Raw genomic sequence first — 13,603 nt, 5'->3', positions numbered from 1 at the left:
CTCCCCTCTAAAAGACTTTGTATTATGGCTTCTCCCATCAAGAGAGACATTGTACAATACAATTCTTTGTGTTCCTTCAAGACTAGCTAGTGCAATGAAGATGGAAACTTCATGCACTAAGCAAAACACTTAACAAACACAACTTGAATTATCCCCGTTCTCAGACCCAAGACCTCACACACCTTCGAAGATGGTGAGAGCTAGCAGGGTATGAGAGTAGATTGAGAGGAAGAAGAAGTATCTTACGAGAAAGATGTACATCTCCTCACATAATCACTCATATTAGCATAGCTTAGCTTAGTAATTAGCTTGGTAGAGGAGATGAGCATGCGTTGAAGCTTGGCTCTTGGTTGGATTTGCATCCACATGCCAAGAGAGTGTTGATGTAGGCTTCTATCTCACAAGCTTGGAGTAGGTGATGAGTTCTCCATTAAAGCTTGGGAAGAGATAGTCTTCTCTTTCTTCACACATGAGCTTGTGTGAGTGTGTGTGTGATAATGCGTTGCAAAAATAAGCCCCCTCTCTCTCTTGGGCGAGCCCTCTTGCTAATTGCTCTTGCTGAAGCCTCATTGGCCCTCCCCAAGTCAAGCCAATTATAATTAAGCAGCATAAGTGATAGCCTTCTGACATGTGTCCCCCTTTCCCCTTTTGTGAGAGATTTAGGTAATTAAATAATTAAACTAAACTCTCATTGGACCCCTTTGCCTCCTGGCCAATAGGAATCAGGCAAGCCATGGGGCTCCTGAATGCTCGTTGGACCCCTTGGGAGACTGCCTAATAGTCTTCTAGGAGACTTAATTCTCATTGGTTTCTTTTATTAAATGTTTTTAAATTAATTAAACTAGATTTACTCTAGCTTAATTCTCATTGGTCCACTTGAAGGGTCATCCAATAGAAATTGGGCTTGCATCCATCTAGCATCTTCAAAAGGATAATTCTTAAACTTGATAAGATATCGTCGGATAGTCTTACCGCCTCTTAGTACCTTGTCTTCATGTCGGAGAATGGACTCGGGCTGTAGCACCTCCTCTTGGTCCTCGATCTCTGGTGGGTCTTCAATAGTTGGTTCTTGAGGTGGCTCTCCTTTGTAAGGCTTTAATAGGCTCACATGGAAAGCATTGTGTATGAGCCAATGATTGGGCAACTTGAGTTGATAGGCCATCTCATTGATTGGCCTAAGAATCTGAAAGGGACCATAATACCTTTTTGCTAGTTTAGCATAGTACTTTTGGTGGCCCGTAGGATTCTTGCCCGTTGTGTGCCTTAATCGAGCCTTGGGAAACTTTGACAAGACCCAATCGTTTTCTTTAAAGGCTTGGGCTCTTCTGTGCTTGTCAGCAGTAGCCTTTTGCCTTTGTTGTGAGATAGAGATAGCATCCTTAATCTTTTGAAAATATTCTTGTAGGTCTCAACTATACTCATCTGCAGCGAAGATCTTCCCATGTACCTTAAGTAGCAAGGGACTTTTTGATCTTCCCTCAATTACCTCGAAAGGTGCTTTTCCCGTGGAAGTATGTACAGTGTTATTGTAAGCATACTCCACTAAGGGTAAGTACTTCTCCCATTGGGATCTTTGATCTACTTCCGTTACATAGGCTTTTAGTAGATCGAGAATGGTTAGGTTAGCTATTTCACTTTGGCCATCAGTTTGTGGATAATAGGCCGAAGAGAAGTTTAGCCTTGTTCCTAAATTCTCAAAGAGACCCTTCCAGAAATTACTGGTCATTCTAGGATCTCTATCCGACACTATGGACATGGGCAAACCATGGTACTTCAAAATTTGTGAAATAAAGAGGGTTGCCATTTGATGGGCTTTGATAGTCTTTTTGACAGGTATAAAATGAGCTTGTTTACTAAACCTGTCTACTATCGTCCATATTCCCGTATTCCCATGGATAGACTTAGGCAATCCAAAGATAAAATCCATGGATATGCTCTCATATGGTGAATTAGGGATTGGCAAGGGTTGAAGCAATCCAAGTTGCTTCCCTCTATCAAATTTTGTCTTTTGGCATACCACACATTTGGAAACATACTCTTGTATGTTCACTTTCATGGTAGGCCAATAGAAATATGTTTCAATTCCCTTTAAGGTAGACTGAATCCCTCTATGCCCCGCATAAGGTGGAACATGAGATTCATACATTACTTTCTCACGTAGTGAGTTAGTAACGCATAGTCTATTGCCATAGAGAAGATAACCATCTTGTAAAGTAAATGGTTCTTCTTTCTTCCCTAATGCAAGGGCTGAGATCACATCTCTAAAATCGGGATCAATAGCATACTCATCTATCATTGAAGATAGATCATTGTGAGTTGCTATCGAAACTGCATTCACTCTCGGCCGTCTTGAGAGTGCATCAGCTACTTGATTATGCTTGCCAGCAATGTGAGCAATATGAAAATGAAATTGCGAAAGGAAATTTTCCCACCTCATTTGTTTGTCGGAGAGCTTGGTCTGCGTCATGAAGTACTTAAGACTTTGGTGATCCGTTCGCAGAATGAAAGGAGTCCCCAAGAAATAGTGCTTCCATGAGTCTAAGGCATGTAGAACTGCAAGGAGTTCCTTTTCGTATATGCCTAGAGCTTGCTCAACAGGGTCGAGCCTTCGACTCTCATAGCCTATGGCGTGCCCTTCTTGGAGCAAAACATCTCCAAGGCAATCACCACAAGCATCACATTGGACCTCAAATGGTTTTGAGAGATCTGGTAGTGTAAGCACAGGTTGAGAGATAAGCTTTTCTTTAAGCTTTTCGAAAGCATTGTTCTCCTTAGCATACCATGTATACCTAACGCTTTTCTTTGTTAGGTCATGTAATGGTCCCGCAATTTGTGAGAACTTTTCTATGAAGCGTCTATAGTATGCACACATACCTATGAAGCTTCTTAGTTCATGAAGATTCCTTGGTTTAGGCCATCCTTTTATTACCTCTAACTTGGATGGATCCATTTGGATGCCATCTTGAGAGATAATGTGACCTAAATACTGAATCTCTTGCAAGAAAAATTCACTTTTCTTTCGATTAACATAAAGGTTATTCTCTCTTAAAACTTGAAATATTACCTGGAGGTGTTTCTTGTGTTGCTCCAATGAATTAGAGTAGATGATAATATCATCAAAGAACACTCCATTGAAGGTTCGATGAGGTCTGAATAGCTTCTCCACCAAGCGGTTGAATGTGGCTGGTGCATTGGTCAAGCCAAAAGGCATGACAATGTATTCGTAAAGACCAAATGTAGTACGAAATGCGGTCTTTACAATGTCTTGATCAACTATCCTTATTTGATGATAGCCACTTTTTAGGTCAATCCTACTGAAGTAGGTCGATCCTTGTAACTTATCAAATAGGTCTTCTATGCGTGGAACGGGAAACCTATTCTTGATAGTGATCCTATTTAGTGCTCTATAGTCGACACACATATGATATGTGTCGTCTTTCTTTTGCACTAATAGCACAGGTGAGCAAAATGGAGATGAGCTTGGCCTAACCATACCCTTCTCAACTAACTCATGCACTTGCCGCATAATCTCCTCTTGTTGAGCTTGAGAAACTCTATAAGGAGGTTTATTAGGCGATGAACTTCCTGGAAGAAGTTCAATTGCATGGTCATCATTACCTCGTTTAGGAGGTAGCTCACAAGGGATGTCGTCAATAAAAACATCTTGAAACCCCTTGAGAAAATTGGATAACTCTAATTCCTTTTGGTTGCTTTTATTTTCTTTTGTTAAAGCATTAGGTTCATTTTGAGAATCTTTAACAAAAATCATGTACACGGAAATAGAGCTCTTTAATGACTTGTTGAAAGCTGGTGTATGTACAATGGAGATGGTGCTACCCATTTCCTTAGCATTTATATACATGTCTTTTTCCCTGAACTTAAAGGAGATTCTCCTTTCAAGAAATTTAACATCGACAGCCAGGCAGTCAAACCATGGTGCCCCTAGGATTACATACTCATTCTTGAGAGGAGAGATAAAGAAGTCCTCTTTGTCCACATAGCCTTGGACATGAAGCCTCAATTTCCCGATTAAGGGAGTGACTGAAGCTTCTTGCCCCTTGAAGGCACTGTCTGCGGGTAGGACATCTCCCATCTCGTAGGATTGTATGCCTAGCTTGGTGGCTAGCTCCATAGATATAAAATTGTGAGTAGAACCAGGGTCAAAGAGAATAAAAGCATCATGTTCTCTTACCTTTCCCCAAGCATGGCATAGAGGAGATCCTTTGTGATGAGTTTGGTGAATTTCCTCCTCTTGGATTTCAACCAAGGAAGCTCTAGGAGGATCTTGGCGGTTGTTCTTTTGGGGACAAGCGCAGTACGCATGCCCTTGTTCGCCGCACTTGAAACATCGGTTATCCTTACGATAACGCTCAAGCTCTTCAGGAGAGAGTTTATTCTTACCTTTGTAAACTCCCTTCTCTTTAGCTTTGTTAGAGTTGCCCTTAGGAGACTTTTGGACATTGTCCTTCCCCTTAGGCTCATTGGAACCCTTGTTTTTCGGGGGCTTATTATTTCTTTTTGCCCCCATTTGGAAATTGATTCGAGAGGCCACCATAGTGTGGTGTATTAACGCCGATATGGTACGTGGTCTTTGCGAGTTGACATACTCCGCTATTTCTTCGGTTAAGCCCGCACAAAATTGTTGCTTTTGCTCTCCAAAATCCAACTTTTTGAAGACAGTGGCTTTGAGTTGTAGGTCCCAAAACTTGTCTACATATGTGTGGATGGATTCATTGGGAGAGAGATTTAAGCTTCGCCATTCGGTGAGTACTTTGTCTTTGGCATCGGTGGCCAAAAACTGCTTCATAATGGAAGCTCTTAAAGCTTTCCATGTTCGTGGAGCTTCACCGTTGGCTCGTAGGCTAGACCACCATTGTCTGGCGGAATTTTGAAAGTGCATAGCTACATGGCATAGCTTAGAGGACTCCGTGAAGCCCTCATCTCCAAACGCCGCATCGAATTGCTGGATAAATGCCAAGACTTTGTCCGTGGCACCAAAGGTACCATCATAAGTAAGGAAAGAGATGCTCTTCCCTCCCTCTTTGAATTTCTTCAGCTTGGACGACCTCTTCCATGCGGCATAGGATTTCCTATGGCCTCTTATTTTTGATGGTTCAAAAGTTGCACCATCACTTTCTTCAGAAGGTGAAGAATTTGAAGAAGGTGGAGAAGAGTGTGACCTCTTTCTCGCCTTTTTCTTGTCGTGATCTTTGTCGTCTTCACCATAGCTTTCATAAGAGGAAGAGGATGAAGAAGATGGAGAAGAGGGTGTCCTCTTTCTCGCCTTTTTCTTCTCTTGCTTTTTATCATCCCTCTTCGAATTGTGGTGAGGAGAAGAATACGATGGTCTTCTCCGCTTTGGTGGTGATGGAGAGCGTTTAGCCCGCTGTCTTCGTGGAGCCATCTCCGTAGAGGTGGTGGGAGACTCACTTCTTTCTCGTTCCTTCGGTGCAGGCTCTTGAGTTCTCCTTTGGGAAGGAGATGCATCATCAAGAAGTAAATTCTTGAGCCCTTCATATGGATTCTCTTCTTCTTCCCGAATCGGAGAGAGACCTCTTTTGGTAGTCTCACAAGGAGGCTTCCTAGGTGTTCTCTCGTCATGGTGATTAGCTTGAAGAATCCCGTGAGCACGGAGCTGCCGTTGCACTTCACTTTGGAGAGATGGATTGCCCATGGCTTGTTGAAGCCTAGAAACAAGATAGTTAACAAGCATTGAAGCATCATTAGTAGCTTGCTCATGAGCAAAATCAAAGTTATCAACATTAATTTCACTCTCTTTACTATTGTCAGCCATTCTAACAACTTTTAGGTGTACTTTGGCACTTCAAGCCCTAGTTTCTACTCCTCTTTACCCCTTTAGAAAAAGCACTCAAGCTACTGTACCCGCGGCTCGAATACCATTAATTGCAAGGAATAGAAGAGAGGGTCTTTCAACACCAAAACAGCACGAGCTCCTGTCAAGATTCTAATTTCTCAATAGTGGTTAAGCCGTAGGCAAGCCCCGTAGGACTCCACTATTAAGACCATAGCTCTCGACGGTGATGCCCCGTTAACTGCACAAAGGCAGGCACACTGCAAGGCTGAAAAAGTCCCTATTCTACTTACTCACAGGCAATTAATAATACCAACCATTTGTAGCTAGCTTGAGGACCTCCCTTCTTGAGCAAGAAAAGAGAAACCTTGTGCTCTGATACCAATGTAACATTTAATGGCCTAATAACTTATGTGTAGCGGAACATTAGCATGAACATAGTGGGCATTTCATTAGAATAGATTCCTAATGAGAATTACAAGAGTGCTTGGGTGGAGAGAGAGAAACAAAAAGCATAACACCTAGTTAGATAGCATCGACAATACTTTCAAAAGAGGGAGAAATTAAGCTATTGACAACAGTTGAGGACCAGATTTGCATGGAGCCGGTCCCCCCTCCAAAAGGCTTTGTATTATGGCTTCTCCCATCAAGAGAGACATTGTACAATACAATTCTTTGTGTTCCTTCAAGACTAGCTAGTGCAATGAAGATGAAAACTTCATGCACTAAGCAAAACACTTAACAAACACAACTTGAATTATCCCCGTTCTCAGACCCAAGACCTCACACACCTTCGAAGATGGTGAGAGCTAGCAGGGTATGAGAGTAGACTGAGAGGAAGAAGGAGTATCTTACGAGAAAGATGTACATCTCCTCACATAATCACTCATATTAGCATAGCTTAGCTTAGTAATTATCTTGGTAGACGAGATGAGCATGCATTGAAGCTTGGCTCTTGGTTGGATTTGCATCCACATGCCAAGAGAGTATTGATGTAGGCTTCTATCTCACAAGCTTGGAGTAGGTGATGAGTTCTCCATTAAAGCTTGGGAAGAGATAGTCTTCTCTTTCTTCACACATGAGCTTGTGTGAGTGTGTGTGTGATAATGCCTTGCAAAAATCAGCCCCCTCTCTCTCTTGGGCGAGCCCTCTTGCTAATTGCTCTTGCTGAAGCCTCATTGGCCCTCCCCAAGTCAAGCCAATAACAATTAAGCAGCATAAGTGATAGCCTTCTGACATGTGTCCCCCTTTCCCCTTTTGTGAGAGCTTTAGGTAATTAAATAATTAAACTAAACTCTCATTGGACCCCTTTGCCTCCTGGCCAATAGGAATCAGGCAAGCCATGGGGCTCCTGAATGCTCATTGGACCCCTTGGGAGACTGCCTAATAGTCTTCTAGGAGACTTAATTCTCATTGGTTTCTTTTATTAAATGTTTTTAAATTAATTAAACTAGATTTACTCTAGCTTAATTCTCATTGGTCCACTTCAAGGGTCATCCAATAGAAATTGGGCACACCTTGTGGGCATCTGACCTAGGGAGCTGACATGTGTCCCTCATTCCCTTTGTGTAAAGGGAGCCTGTGTGTGTGTGTGTGTGTGTCTTTCTCTCTCATCCCCTACCTTTAGGGCTTGCCCCCTCCCATGTAGGGATGTGCATAGACTTTTAGGGCACACACAAAACATCCAATTTTCCCTAGGGTTGACCTTTGGACACAACCTTTGAATTTTGGAACCTTAGCATTTTGGAAGTCTTAATGGGCTGAACCTTAAGGTCTTTTTATCCCATTGTTGCACATGGATCTTTTGCAGATGGCCTCCCCTTTGGATCCCTATTTTCCCTCCTTTGGATCCCTACTGTGGCCGGTCTGCTAGCTTAGTCAATATTCTTGCTTTTTCTCCCCTGGCACTTCCCCACATTGAATGATCAGTTTAATATGAGAAAATCATTTAGGAGAATTAGATATTGATTATTATGACATATATGGAGCCGGTCCCCCCTCCAATAGGCATTTGTATTATGATTTCTCCCATTAAGAGAGACTCGTTACAATACAATCTTTGTGTTCCTTGTAATCTAGGTGATTCAATGACGATGGAAAGCTTCATGCATCACAAACATAACATAAACTTGAAGAAATCTTTAACTATCCCAAGCCTCAGTCCCAAGACCTCAAACACCTTTGAAGTTGGAGAGAGCTAGCAGGGAATGAGGGTAGGGAAGAGGAAGAAGAAACATTCCGTAGGATAAAGAATTAGTTCCTCACTTATCATAACTCTTGTTGATAGCATACATAATAGCATAGTAATGAAGAAGAATGAGATGGAAAGCTTAAGCATTGAAGCATGGCTCTTGGTTGGATTTGCACTCCATAGCCAAGAGTGTTGGTGTAGGCTCTCAACCTCTACTTGCTTGGAGAAGGACAGGGAGCTCTTGCACTTTGCATAGCACACAATGAGAGTGTTTGTGAGTGTGCATGGGTGAGTATACCCCCTAAGCGGCCCCCTAGATTTCTTGGGTTGACCCCCCCTTGTAGCTCATGCTTGAAGCTCATTGGACCCCTCCAGGACTAGCCAACCATCATAAGCAGAGGCATTACAAGCAGCAAAGGTAGTCTTGAGACAAGTGTCCCCCTTTCTCCTTTGAGAGAGAGGGCTAGATAAATGCTAAATCAATTAATTAAATCTCCAAAATTATTATTGGACCCCTTGGGTGGCCAACCAATAGGCTTCAGGCACACCATGAGGGAAACATGAGGAGGAGCTTGACAAGTATCCCTTTTTCTTTCTTTGTACCATGCATGCCTTGTGTGAGTGTGTCGGTGTTCTCTCTCATCCCCCCTCATGTAGGGCTCGCCCCCTCCTTACATAGGGATTGAATATTTGACTTTTTTACACCTCAAGCCCCTCATGCATAGGCCAAATTCCCACCACAAGCTTGTCTCTTAAGCACTTTAAGCTTGGGCTGGGTTCTCACCTCAAAGGACTTTTACAGACATTATTGGAGGTCTTCAATGAAGCTCACCCTAAGGTCTTATGCTCCATTGATTAGCCTTGATCTTTGATAGACCACCTCTCATTTGAGCCCCTTTACCATTGGCCCCGTGTTGAGATAGATCTATAAGCACATGTCTATATCTTAACCCTTGTTCCCGTTTATTCTCCCACATTAAGTGATCAGTTTAATAAGAGAGAATCATTTGCGTTGGTTAGATATTAGATATTATATTTTATGACATTACTTCTCTCTTGAAATCATTATTTTCCTCGACTATGAGGTAGAAGAGATAAAGCCTTAGCCATTAGTCAATTTTACTTAGCGGGTAGAGGATCCCTTTTTACCCTAAGACATCTTTCCAAGATGGATGACTAATCCATTTGGTGCTTGGAAGACATAGCTGCTGCAAGCAGCTCTGCTCTTTAGTCCATTTCATTCTCCCAAAGTAGAGTTACAAATTCTACTTGGTGTTTGAGAGACGTGGTCATCACAAACATGATTCTAAGCATGCATACTAGTTAAATTTGTGCACAATTAAAAAAAAGACTAGTCTTATAAGAAAAAAACATGAGTCATTTAAAAGAAATTTGTACATTTGCTTACTCTAATGTAGCATTGTAAGCATTGACAAGGTTCATACTATCCTTAAGTTGTATTCCTTGCATCCATCTAGCATCTTCCAAAGGATAATTTTTGAACTTAATAAGATACCGTCGGATAATCTTACCATGTCGTAGTACCTTGTCTTCATGCCAAAGAATAGCTTTGGGTTGTAGCACCTCTTCTTGGTCTTCAACTTTGGGAGGGTCTTCAATAATTGGTTCAGTTGGTGGCTCTCCTTTGTAGGGCTTAAGTAGGCTTACATGAAAGGCATTGTGTATGAGCCAATGGTTGGGCAGCTTGAGTTAATAAGCCATCTCATTGATGGGCTTCAAGATTTGGAAAGGACCATAGTTTAGCATAATACTTTTGATGGCCCGTAGGATTTTTGCCCGTCGTTTGCCTTAATCGAGCCTTAGGAAACTTGAGTAAGACCCAATCATTTTCTTTGAACATTAAGGCTCTTCTGTGTCAGCAGCAGCTTTTTGCCTTTGTTGAGAGATGGATATAGCCTGCTTAATCTTTTGAAAATACTCTTGTAGGTTACGGCTATACTCATCGGCGGCGAAGATCTTCCCATGTACTTTGAGTAGCAAGGGACTTTTAGGTCTTCCCTCAATGATCTCAAAAGGTGAATTTCCTGTAGAAGTACGTACAGTATTATTGTAGGCATACTCTACAAGAGGTAAGTACTTTTTCCTATTGTGAGCGTTGATCTACTTTGGTAACATAAGTCTTGAGTAGATCTAGTATCATAAGATTGGCTATCTCACTTTGGCCATCCGTTTGTGGGTGATAGCCTGAAGAGAAATTCAATCTTGTTCCTAGATTTTCAAAGAGATCTTTCCAAAAATTACTGGTCATTCTAGGATCTTTATCTGACACGATGGATGTGGGTAATCCATGGTGCTTGAAAATCTGAGATATGAAGAGAGTTTCCATTTGATGTGCCTTAATAGACTTTTTGTTGACATGAATAAAATGTGCTTGCTTGATAAACCTGTCAACTATTGTCCATATTCTTGTATTCCCATGGATAGACTTGGGTAATCCAAAGATGAAATCCATGGATATACTCTCCCATGGTGAATTCGGTATAGGCAATGGATGGAGTAATCCAGGTTGCTTCCCTCTATCATACTTGGTCTTTTGGCATACTACACATTTTGAAACATACTCTTGTATGTCCACTTTCATGGTAGGCCAATAGAAGTACGTCTCTACTCCTCGGAGAGTAGGTTGAATACCTCTATGCCCCGCATATGGAGGAGCATGGGATTCATACATAACTTTTTCACGAAGGGAATGAGTAACACATAGCCTAGTTCCGTGGACAAGATAACCATCCTGAAAGGTAAATGGTTCCTCTTTCTTCCCCAAAGCGAGGGCTGACATTATGTCTCTAAAGTCAGGTCAGTAGCATACTCATCTATCATAGAGGATAGATCCTTGTGAGTAGTTATAGACACCGTATTAACTTTTGGTCTTCGTGAAAGTGCATCGGCCACTTCATTGTGCTTACCAGCTATGTGAGCAATATGGAAATTAAATTCCAAAAGAAAATTTGTGCAGCTCATTTGTTTGTCAGAAATCTTGGTTTGCATCATGAAATACTTGAGACTTTGGTGGTCGGTTCATACGATAAATGGAGTCCCCAATAGGTAGTGCTTCCATGTGTCTAGGGCATGTAGAATAGCTAAAAGCTCTTTCTCATAAATGCCCAAGACTCGTTCATCAGTATTGAGCCTTCGGCTCTCATATGCTATGGCAAGCCCTTCTTGAAGCAAAAATGCTCCAAGGCAATCACCACAAGCATCACATTGGACCTCAAATGGCTTTGAGAGATCCAGAAGCACGAGGACTGGTTGGGAAGTAAGCTTCTCTTTGAGCTTATCAAAAGCATTTTGCTCCTTAGCAGTCCATACATACTTAACGTTCTTCTTCGTTAAGTCGTGTAGTGGTCCTGCTACTTGAGAAAATTTTTCTATGAAGCGTCTATAGTATGCGCACATACCACTAAAGCTTTTTAGCTCATGTAGATTTCTTGGGTTAGGCCATGATTTTATTACCTCTAACTTTGATGGATCCATACGTATACCATCATGAGAGATAACATGACCTAGGTATTGAATCTCTCGAAGGAAGAATTCGCTTTTCTTTTGGTTGAGAAAAATCTTGTTCTCCCTCAATGCTTGAAAAATCACTTGGAGATGTTGCTTATGTTCCTCCAAAGACTTGAAGTAGATGATGATATCATCAAAGAACACTCCAGTGAATTTGCGGTATGGTCTGAAAATTTTCTCCATTAGACAATTGAACGTAGTTGGTGCATTAGTCAAGCCAAAAGGCATGACTAGATATTCATAAAGACCAAACGTTGTGCGAAACGCGGTCTTTAAGATATCTTCATCCACTATCCTTATTTGATGCTAGCCACTCTTAAGGTCAATCCTATTGAAGTAGGTAGAGCCTTGTAGCTTATCAAACATATCTTCTACCCGAGGCACGGGAAATCTGTTTTTGATAGTGATATGGTTTAGTGCTCGATAGTCGACACACATATGGTATGTACCATCTTTCTTTTGCACTAAAAGGATTGGAGAACAAAAGGGAGAGGAACTAGGCCTCACCATACCTTTGTCTACCAATTCCTGTACTTGCCTCATGATCTCCTCTTGTTGAGCTTGTGAGACTCGATAAGGAGGTTTGTTAGGCGGTGAGCTTCCTGGAAGGAGCTCAATGCAATGGTCATCATCCCCTCGTGTTGGAGGTAAGTCCATGGGGATATCATCGATGAACACATCTTGGAATCCTTTTAGAAAATTAGACATGTCTAACTCTTCTTGATTCCTACCATTTACATTTGATGAAGCATTAGTATCGTTTAGAGACACTTTGACAAAAATCATATACGTAGAAATTGAGCTCTTCATTGACTTATCAAAAGCAAGAGGATTTACAAGTGGAATAGTGCGACCACGCTCACCAGCATCTATATACATGTTCTTTCCCCTGTAGGTGAAGTAGATACTCCTTTCAGGGAACTTCATGTTGGTAGCCATGCGATCAAACCATGGTGTCCCTAGGATAGCATCCTCATGTTGGAGAGGAGAGATGAAGAAGTCTTCTTTGTCGACATAGCTTTGGACATGAAGCCTCAACTTCCCAATCAAGGGAGTAGCGGAGGCTTGTTGTCCCTTGAAACCTGCGTCAGCCATTACCATATCTCCCATCTCAAAATCTTGAATGCCGAACTTGGCAGCCAACTCCATTGATATGAAGTTCAGAGTAGAGCCAGGGTCAAACAAGATGAAGGCTTCATGCTCTCTTATCTTTCCCCAAGCATAGGAAAGTGATGATCCTTTGCAATGAGCATCCTCTTTTGGAGCTTCGATGGTGGAAGCCCTAGGAGTCTCATTGCGAGTATTCTTCTTGGGGCAAGAACGATAGCCATGTCCTTGCTCCCCACACTTGAAACACTTATGGTCCTTGCGAGAAGCTTCAAGCTCTTCAGGAGAGAGTTTGTTTTTACCTTTGTAAACTCCCTTCTCCTTGGACCGATTGTTGTTGTTGTTGGAAGTGACTTGAGAAGTATTTTGAACATTGGTTTTCCCCTTTGCATCATTTTTGTCTTTGTTTTCCATGGGCTTGACATTACGTCTAGCCCCTTGATGGAAATTGATGCGTGAAGCAACCATGGTGTGATGGATTACTTTGCTAATTGTACCAGGCCATTGAGAGTTGATGTATTCGGCCATCTCTTCAGGTAATCCCGCACATAATTGCTGCCGTTACTTGGAAAAGTCTATCTTTTGAAAGACAGTAGCCTTGAGATGTAAATCCCAAAACTTATCTATGTACTTGCGGATAGAATTATGAGAGAGAATCTTCAAGCTTCACCATTCAGTAAGCACTTTGTCTTTTGCATCGCTTGCAAGGAATTGCTTCATGATAGAAACTCGTAGAGTTTTCCATGTCTTTGGGGCTTCACCATTGCCACGAAGGCTAGCCCACCATTGATGAGATGATTTTTGGAAGTGCATAGCTACATGGAATAGCTTGGAGGACTCTGTGAAGCCCTCGTCTCCAAAGGCCGCATCAAATTGCTGGATGAAGGCTAGCACTTTGTTGGTAGCACTAAAGGTGCCATCATAGGTGAGAAAAGAGATATTGTTTCCTCCCTCCTTGAATTTCT

This window comes from Adiantum capillus-veneris, chromosome 14 (assembly GCF_014529385.1).
Source record: "Adiantum capillus-veneris isolate H3 chromosome 14, ASM1452938v2, whole genome shotgun sequence".
NCBI lineage: Eukaryota > Viridiplantae > Streptophyta > Polypodiopsida > Polypodiales > Pteridaceae > Adiantum > Adiantum capillus-veneris.
This window is presented reverse-complemented; position numbering follows the sequence as displayed.